The sequence below is a fragment of the Pyxicephalus adspersus genome, chromosome 1 (assembly GCF_032062135.1).
Source record: "Pyxicephalus adspersus chromosome 1, UCB_Pads_2.0, whole genome shotgun sequence".
NCBI lineage: Eukaryota > Metazoa > Chordata > Amphibia > Anura > Pyxicephalidae > Pyxicephalus > Pyxicephalus adspersus.
Genome location: NC_092858.1, coordinates 97,987,384 through 97,998,246, shown reverse-complemented (window position 1 = coordinate 97,998,246; position 10,863 = coordinate 97,987,384).

Below are 10,863 nucleotides of genomic sequence, written 5' to 3'. Positions count from 1 at the left end.
TCCAAGAAAGTCCTTGACAATGGCTTTGAATGATAACCAAGCATTCATTTCGACTTCTGGCATTGTCCTGATGTAATGTTCATTTTTGATTAGCTGCCAAATCTGTGGACTATCAAACACACTGGCCTTTATTTTTTCAAATGACAGGCTAAGAAATGCCAAAAGGAGGTACTTGAAACAGTCTCCTTCAGTAGGCAAAGCTTTAATGAACTGCTATATCAGACCCAGTTTCATGTGCAGAGGCGGTAATATATTATTCTTTCTATCAACAAGTGGCTCATGAAGAATGTCTGGATAACTTGCTTTTAGGGCAGATCTTGGAGGCCAATTCATTTCCCCCCAATGCCTCTCACGAGCTCTGCTGTCCTTCATGCACAGATAACAGGGATACTTGGTGTATCCCTATTGCTGACCAAGAAGGAAGCATACCATTTTAAGGTCAACACAGATGACCCAATGGTGTTGGTGATATTGCAACAACTCAATGACTCTCTTTATGTCTGCATATTCTTCACAAAGAGAGAGTGAATGGCCAGTTGGGACTGACCCAAATATATTGTCATTGTGAAGGAGGACACACTTTAAGCTCTGCTTTGAGCTATCAATGAATATTCGCCATTTAGTTGAGTTATAGATTAGAATACCCAATTCTTCCATTAAACCAAGTATGTTATGGCAATACACAAAGCCACTGTCAGTTCTAAAGTACTACCGAAATGCAATTTCTCTGGTTCGAAAGTACGATACCTTCGTTCCTTTTTCAAGTAAGTTTTTCTCACGCAGTCTTGATGCTAGGAGTTTTGAAGCCTTTTTCAATAGTCTCAAATCACGTGCCAAATCACTAAACTCATGCTGATCAAATTTCTTACGGACAGAGTCCTCTTCAATTTCAAACTCTTCATCATTGTTGTCACCAAGTTCATCACCATAATCATGTTCTTCAAGAGAGGGTAGTGTAACAAAAACCAGCACTGGGATTTCATCTGAATGAGCCACTGGGTGTATAGCCAATGGTAGACTAGGATACTCTATGTAACTTTTATTTTTCCTGTTATATCCTGAAGTTTTCACCATACAAAAGCAACAGTCACTGAAATAATCTCTTGGCTCTTGCCAAACCAAAGGCATGCCAAATGGCATCTTATCACGTGTTCCTTTTGTCCACATCCCTAAACCCTTGACACACTGTTTACAAACCTTATGAGGGGCCCAAGACCTATCTTGATCACCAAGTTTAACTTTGAAATATGCCAAACAGGCTTTCTCTACAAATGTGCTGATGTTCTCCCTTTGACTGTGAATGCTGAAACTGCCACAGATATAACAAAATGAATCAGGGTTGTTTAGGCACATAAGACGAGAAACAGCAGAGCCAGACATGATCTGAAAGAAAGGAAATACGTTTCCAAGTAAAAAAATAAATTTTGCTTATTCACTACGTAGAGCAGCGCACAAACTCTGACCAAACTGTCTTGCGTGTAAATGCCTGACAAATCCACGCTACAGTAATGATGACAATGATGACAAACCCACGCTACAGTAATCGCATTAATATAAGCAGTAGAGAAAAAAATCAGCATACCTATTTTAGTGTAAATAAGCTTAAAAATTAAAGTCAACAAAAAATTTGTTCAAAATTGTTCCTAATGTAGTTATTTGTTTACACAATTCTGTGTCACACTTACCTGTTCCTCGCTAAGGCGCAGGCATCTCTCTCCTGTGCATGCGGGCAGTTCTGATTCTGGGTGTGCCTCTGATCCCAAGCTTTATCAGTTTCGCTCAATCCACTGGCCAATCAGAAAATAGCCTCTTTATCATTCCTGGCTATTTAGCTAGCTCACACACTGCACATGCAACGTGTCTCCACTGGTGCCGAGCCCCTAGTTCTGCTGAGCTAGTTCCTGTATACCTGTTGGCTAATTCAGTGTTTCCTCTGTCCAGCTCATGCGTTAATCCTTTGTCGTCCAGATTGTTGGTTCCCAGCCAACTTCCCTGTGCTGTACCATTGTTCCTGCCTGTCTGTGAATATTTCTGTTTCACCTGTGCCTCCTTTTGCTTCCAGTGTCTCCTGTGTTCCTTGTGGCTGCAGTGGCCCTGTGTCACTGGTGTCTGTCTCCTAGATCCCTGGTAATTGGCCCCTGGCTTGTGACCTGACCCCTTTTGCTTGCTGCCTGACTTGACGTCGGCATTCCTCGACTATCCTTCTGCTTTGTGATTTTGTACCATGTTTTGCCCACCTTGGTGTGCCCAAGGACCGCAACCTGGCAGTAACCAGCAGCGCAACATCCTCATCATCAGAGGCTCTGGAGAAGACCTAGTTACTGATTATACTCTGCGCTTTGGCCCTTTTCAGGGCTCACACCACCTCCGCACAAGCTGTAGCACCCCCTACTGGCCCTGTCTATAAAGTGAAATAAGAAAAACACCACCAATATGAGAATCCAAAGGCTTTTATTTAATAAAAAAAAAAAAACAGCAATACAAAAAAAATGTTTTTTACTGTTTTAGTTACTCTCTGTAGGATGTTCATATTGACGTAAAAGATTAGAAATTGCTTAATATACTTTACTGTTCACCAAGCCTACTAAAAGTAATTCTCTGGTGTGTAATAAAAATGCCATGCTAGACATATATAAAAGTCTTACGTATTTTTCATTTTTAAGTAGGTGTTTATTTTCAGCTCCACACAGACAAAATCAGACAACCTCGAGCTGTAATCTTTCATTACATTTATTTTCCATTTTTAATAGTTATGTATATGCACAGTGAAGCTGTTGAGTGTGATGTCTACATAAACTCCAAGCAGTTATTGCAAACATCAGATAATGCAGTTACTGTATGTGTTAATTAAAAAATAATTATCTGCATTTTTAAGTGTCTTCTTTTAACTTGTAACAAACTGTTAATTTAATGCACAATGGCACTCTAACGGAGAGAAGAGCAGACTTATGAGCCCAGTGATTGTTCATTACTGTATAAAAGGAACATTTTGCTACAAAGAGAAGAAAGTGAACAGAAAATGTGTCATTGCTGTTGCAGTCCCTTCATGTCAGGAACCTGCAGGCTTGCTAGAATACCTATGGGTAGCCTTAGGGTTCCTGGTCCTAAATGCTTTAATGTTGATGTCGACCAGCAGGTTTTTCCCAGAAGCCAATAAAACCTTGTCCACCACTTGCTGGATGGTGGAAGCCCTACTTCACTGTTCACTCATACCTATGCACCTTTATCTGCCCTGTACCTAAGTTCACTGTGTTATGTTCTTTAATAAGTTCTTCAGTAATAAAGTTATTCAGGTGTAATTTTTTTTTTATTTCCCTTTAAATGGCAAGAAAAATCTTTACTGGGTTTGGTCTAAATACACCTGGGGTTATAATGTTTATATTCCTCCTTGTTCTTTTTTATATATGTTGGTACAAAAATCTCAAAAAATATTTTAAACACTTAGAAGAAAAGTAATTAGAAAAATGTTAGAGAAAATGTATGTTCTGAATGTACCTTGTTCATTATTACTGATTTTACCATAATTCTGGCTCCACAGGTTTAGCTTTCAAAACCTGGGAGACCTTTTCCCAAAAAACATTGTCTTATATCAGTGAACCACTTAGTGGTTGCATTTTTAAAATGATGTGAATATCCTGAGAACTCTATGTTGTGAACAGAATTGAACAGTAGGAGAACATCTCTGATCCCTTTCTCCTTGCAGATAAAGACCCATGTGCATTTTCAGTTATTTAGATGCAGTAAACAAAGCCCAACATATTCCGGAACCAAAGTGCCAAGGAAACACATTGCATTAGTCAATTTATACTGAAAAACAGTTAATTTATATTCAATTGAATCAGTAGTATTAGTAAGCTTTATTTCATAAACGATGTATACATTTATTGCTAATGCAATACAGGTATCAAAACATGTTTGTATGTGTTAAATTTATGTTTTCAGGCTTTAAATCACTAGCCACATTATTTGATTTGCTAGCAGAGTTTATCTGCTTAAACTTGCTGTGCATAATCATATGAAAGCAAGGTAAACAACAAACTTTGTTACAATTAGACAATGTAGAGGAGCAAAAAGAACAACATTATTTGTGAAAATCAATTATCACGCTACCTGGGTCAGTGTTAAAATGAAAAAGAAAAAGTATTCCACCTGGACCCTCCTTCCACTTGATATGAGCATGTCTCAATTGTTATTGTTGGACACTCAGGAAGTATGTTTTCTGGTATAATACAGCCTGCCTGTGTGCTTTCTTCTCCTTCATTTTATCCAGGTACAGCACATTTGATTTATCAAACCTTGGCCAATCTGTTTTACTTTTATGTACTATGAACTATGTTACACTTAATTTTTAATAAGCAGTTATGCATCTCATTATTTGTTCCAGTTTCAGTACAATGTTTATTGTGATGTATATATCATTTTTGATATACAATTACATTTTTTTTACAAACTTGAAAATAAAGAATGTCAAAAAAAGTATAAAAAAATCAAAAAGCAAAAACACATTCATACAGGTTAGGACGCAAGTATGTAAGCACATATTACATAGTACATGCTCAGTATTCCCATGTATGTCTGAGCTATAATAAAATTCCAAACCCATAATTTAAGTTTAAAGCAGAACTAAACCGAAAACAAAAAACTTACACTTACCTTTAATCCTGCTGATCCCTCAATGGCGCTGGACCTTCCCTCAATCCAGTCCCACGCCATCCTGGAATTCCTCCTCCTGAGGAAGAGCCGGGCGCCGCCATTTTCATTCTGCACTTCCTTCTTCTTCCTCAGTCTTCCTGGCACATGATCTCGCACTGTAAAGGGGGAAAAAAAGAAAGCTGATCTGACTGTGCTTGTGTGAGATCGGCATCTCTGTCCCTTAATAGAAAAAATACCCCTTCTGTGCATGTCCGAGATTAGGGAAAGTGCAGAAGGAGCACCCAGAGTGCTCTGCGCTCCCATTCAGTCTTGATCACCGTGTTGCATTTAAAAAAATTAAAAATTATTAACAGTTTACCTTTACATATAAGGGTTGTCTACCCTTTTATGTAAAGTGCAAATGTTGAGTTTAGGTATGCTTTAATGTTAAACTGATGAGCTGTAAACATTTTTAATCTGTTTACAATTTGTTTTAATATTAACACTGTACAATCAGTTCTATGGATAGTTTGCCATCTGTTCCCTAGTAGAGTAATAGGGCTGGGAGTAGGTAAAGCTTCAATATAAGTAACTTTGTCACAAGTTTGTAGGAGAAGACTGTTGGGTTTCACCGTTCATTTAATTAATATATTTTTTCATTCATTAGGAGTTATGTGAGTAAATAAACTTTTTACCTTGTCTTCATGTCTTCAATGTTTTATCTCTTTGCTGCCTACCAGACAGACGTATAATGAAGTTGGGATTTCAAGCTGCAGATAAAGGAAAATTAGAAAATGCATCTAAAAAGCAAAGAAAACATTACAAATTTTGGATACAAAGGTAGTATACAATATAATAAATATCTACAAATATAATACATATACATATATCAGAATAAAATACTACTAATAAAAATGTATATTAAACATAAATCTGTGTCCTTTCAAAGTTCTTCTCCTTGGTTTGATATAGACACAGACCCTTGTACTGTAGTGGAATGCTATATTTTCCACCAAGGAATAGTCTCATTTCACTTGTACAACGTTTGTGGTTTCCAGTAGGGAAAACACAGATACCAGAAGTAAACTTTTATGCTATGTGGTTCAGCCACTCTGGAAAGCTTACATATACCACTGGTACAACAACTATCTGTAGACCAACCTGCCAGCTACAACAGCTTTCCATTGTCAGCCTCAGTTTGTACTGACTGACTGATAGCAACGCGAACTATATTAGTAAAATCCAAGTAGTTGCAAGTAACTGTATCATCATTCTCCAAACATGTTTAATATATTTTCTTTCACATACTGTACTGTATATTTGTGTTGCAGATTTATTTATCCACGGTAAAAAAAAAAGGTTTTTTATAGTGCAAGTCACTTCTATTGTTTAAAAAAGATGTACAGTACCACTCATATATATGTGGAAAAATGCTGGAGGCCAAGTTACTGAGGTTGAACAATTTATGTCTAAAATATATCTAATCCTAAAAGCAGAGCCAAAGCAGATTAGAAGATCTATGTCCGGCTCCTCCAGATAAAAGGATTATTAAGAATGTGCAATCTGATATCTGCAGCTACAAACATACTGGCTATACCTGTGTGGCATTTTAATGCAGAGATTGATTTGCAATATATTTCAAGAAACCCACAAACATGTTTCTTCACCAAATGTACAGTATGATTCAAATAAAGTTGCTTCAGTATTGTTTCTGTGTTAAAGGCTAACATGGTTGATGTATCCTATCAACTGCAAATCTAAAGCTACGTACACACGTCAGATTTTTATCGCCCGATAATCGGCATCGGCCAATTATCGGGCGAAAATCTGCCGTGTGTACAGTCGGTGTCGTCCATCGTCCGGACGACCGACCTGCCGGATCCACGGACGATGGACGACAGCCGATCCTAATGAAAGGGAAGGGGAGAGCGCGCAGCAGGGTGCCGCTCCGTCGCTCTCCCCCTCCCCTCTCCATAGAGCATGAACGGTGCTGTATGTACAGCACTGTTCATGCATCGTGCACTCCCTTGTCGTTGGAAAGGATCGTGAAAGATCCTTTCCAACGACAAAAATTGCAAGTGTGTACGCAGCTTAACAGTCTACTGCAAATCTAATGTTATATTCCTGAGTCTAAGTGGCTAGGGTGGCCATTTTTGAACCTGTAGTTCATTGATCCCTGGAGGGTAGGATACGTGGAAGGACAGCATAATGAAAAAATTACATGTGATGAATTTAATTGCTGAGATTTAAGGAACCAGTGTAGCAGGCTCATCTGTGGTCAGATACACAGCAAAAGGCAATTTGCATAAGCAGGTCAGATTCAGGTCAGATTCTGCTGATATGTATCAAATAAAAAGACAGGAGCAGTGTCATGAACCGTAATTAGAGGTGAGGTAACTTTAGGAACAATGGGTCTGATTTATTCAAGTTCTCCAAGGCTGGAGATGATACACTTTCATCAGTGAACCTTGGTGATCCAGCAAACCTGGAATGGACCTTGTTGAGGATTCAAATCCATTCCAGGTTTGCTGGATCACCCAGATTCTGATGAAAGTGAATCCTCTGCCTTTAGCCTTGGAGAGCTTTCAAAAAATTAGGCCCAATGTGAGAACATGCTGGGTTTGTTAAAAGAACATAGGCAGAAGTAAGTCAAACAGGTCAGGTCATGATACAGGGTTCCTCCTTAAGACCACAGCTAACTGTAAGGCTAGACCTATCATGTTCAATACTGATACCAGCAAAGGCATACAGCTGTCCGTAGCCCCAGGGGAGACACCATAACCATCTGAGCTATAGAAACATGAGCAAGCCTAGGAACATAGCTTAGGTTCATACTATATGAGGAAGGATGGCCAGTGGAGGTAGTGTGACTTAAAGGATCTGCTTCATCTTCGAGCTAGATACCACAGGAAACCTTCACAGCTCTTGAGGAACTCTTGTTTCAATGGAGGGGGAAGTTAATATTGCACAACATTCTGCATTTTGGCTGAGAAAAGTGTACGAGTATACCTTTTTCAATTACCTTGTGGTGCCTCATTTTAACAGAAGCACCAACAAGCCTAAAAGGTCTGGCAGGAGACCCTTAGATTGGTCTTTCTAACAATTTAGCAGGTTTAGGAGCAGAGGTAGAAGACCTTGGCGGCACCGTCCTAAAATCATTAGACCCACCTCTTTAGGGGAGGCAGGTAGAAGCAGGTGATGATTTTGAAAGGAAAAGAAAGCTTAGCCAGGATTTACTTATATATACTAGAAGTAGGATTGCTAGCCAGCCCAGCCCCAGCACCAAATATTTTGCAATCAGAATCAGCAGGACCACCATCATTTAGAGGGCATGCACCAAGATTTGTATACTGTAAATATGCCCCCTTCTAGACAGTGGCTCATTGACATGCTGCAGCTAATCTGAACAATCAGACACAAGCCATCTGAAAACCATGCTTGGTTCATTTAGGTAATTGCCAGATGGTTCACATTGACTGTGGCAGGCTTTCACCTCTAGCACATGTTCTACAATCTCTGACCACTGATCCATCTTGAACTAAGGCTTACATAAGAGATTAATAGTACTATTTTTGGTGGATGTAGGTTGGCCGATCCATCCTTTGTGTGACTGGGTTCTGCAATTTTAGGCCTACTGTAGGATGGGCGCTCACTAACAACAATCAGCAGTTTACTGTAGCTACTACATATGCCTGAGTTAGTTTGTAAGGACAGCAACATCTAGCTGGCAGCCCATAGGGAATGCATAACTGAAGAGTATCCGATAGGATATTAACATTTTTTTGCTTCTCGAAGCAGGTGAAAAATGTCACACACATTCTGGATTTCAGGGTGTATGGGGTACAGAGAAAGAATTTTGGTGGTACTACAAATTCAGTAGGTGCCCCCCCTTCCCCCCACTAAGTTCATCTAATTTCTTGTTAAAGTTAAGAACCAACCATGTACTGGACAATATATGCACGGTCAGGTGACACTGACATAAACATTTTGTTTATCTCATGTACACCTCACAATTCTGTTGCCTTTAGGGTTGCCACTAGGGTCGTATTTTACCAAAAGATACTGAATGTGCAGAAAAAAATGTTTTGCTTTTGCTGTGTATTTTTACTCTCAAGCTGATAAAGCCAGCAAAAGTTACAAATTCCCTATTGGATAACAGATCCATGCTCTTAACATTTGTAATCAATTAGAATTAGGTGATAACTGTTTCAAGAAACTTGAAAACATTTAACATTGACATACTTTGAAGACATAATGATTTCTTTGTTTCCTAGAGAAATGCAAATGCTTTAAGGGAGCACTCATATCACTCTTCTGATGGTGTACAAAAACTGTATTGAGCTGAACAACTCGATATGCACAAGCTCTTAGCAAAGTGTTGACTTTGTGCTGTGTTTAAATGAACATTGATGGAAGCACTGATCCATGTTGATCCTTGTTGACACTGCAGTCTCTGTCATTTGCATTACTCCCCCGGTTGGCAAGGCCCAAGTGTCAAATGTTTTTTGAACTTTGAAAGGAAACTTTACTTTTTTCAACACCTAAATGTGTTTTGTCACCACACAAATGATTAAAAAATGTAACACAATAAATTTACACATTTTTGCTGCAATCTGCAAATTCTGTAAATTTATGCAACTTGAGACATTCTGTATGTGGTTCGTTTAAAGAATCCTCCTTATACATTATATCTCTTTTTTGAGTGGTAGACTAATTACTTTCTTTGGAATTCTGCATTGAGAATATAGTTAGATCATCCAATGCTAGGAAAATAGAAATTAGAGGAAAACATTGCAACTCGTTTAAGCACTGCTGATATCATTCTAAATTCAGGTGGGTTTAAGAATGAAGGATTCCAAATCTTTTAAGAATATGAAAATTCCCTAGCTGTCTGTGATTTCAGTACTTAGTCAGGTACTTTTTTGTAGCAAAAAAGTCAGAATGAAGTCACTGGATCAGTGTGATAGCCATGGAAGTACTATTTGCAAAGGTGCCTCACTGTGGGTTTACCTTAAGAATAACATATGCACAGGTTATAGTTATAGTCACAGGTATAGTTTTCTATAATGGAAGTTAGACCCTAATGTGTGGTTTTGTTATACCCCTATATTTATCCTGCTGACCTAAGTTACTGACTGGGTAATTCAAAAGTTGTCACTGGAAAAAAAAAGGTGTCGGTAAGATTTTCAGGGGGGGAGAATGGTTCTTGTGCTAATTGTAATTAAAAAAAGTTCCTCCAATGGAACACAGACAGCAAAAAATATTCTGACAGGGTTTAACCATATTTTACCTTGCATATAGTATATTTTACCATATTTTACCTTGCATAGTATATATATATATATATATATATACTTTAGTTCCACTTCCACTCTTTTATTCAAAAAATTCAGCATTTTTTCTAAAATTTTAAATCTGAACTTGCTGTAGTTTTCACAATTTTAGTGCAATAGAGCATCCTGGAGGAATGTAAATAAAATAAAATGTAATTATTTTTATGTAATTAAAATAAATAATGTAGTTACCAGCTTGTGTAATTGGCTGAATATTTCTCTTAGCATCCCTGCAACAGGAATATTGTTTTTGGTTAACAATTCCAAAGGGATGTAGATGCTTCCATTCAGGAAAAAGTTTGGAACGGACAAAAAACCAAACACAGCAGTAAACTGCAACAAAGTTTATTAATATCCTAGCAATGTACAATAATCACCCTGGGAGTTTTTGTTTTTTTTAGTTCAACATTTAAAGCTTAACAGCAATGTAATAATAAAAAATACCACCAGATGGTAGGCTAACTCCATCATTGTATAAAACTAGCAGACATTTACTGTTTAAATGTTACTTTTATTTAAATGATTTATATTATAGTGAATCTGTATTTGAAAAAATACCCTTCTGCTGTTTGTAAGTCACCCTCCCTCAGTCATAATCCATTATAAGGTGATCACTCTACTCTGCTGACTGGAAGTAATTGTTCTCATAATGAAATTAGTGTCACGACTATGGACTTTGTACAGGGCTGCCTAATATGATGCTGCTATATAAATACTGTGTAGTGATAATAATAATAATGAAAGAGTATAAAATATTGACCATGTGTTATTTCTGCAATAATAACAATAAAAAATATGAAACAATATATGTAGACTTGATAATAAAGGGATTGTTTAGTATCCAGAGGAAAGTAAACCTAAAGCTGGCCATACAGTTTGCAAAATTTTAGTTGATTAG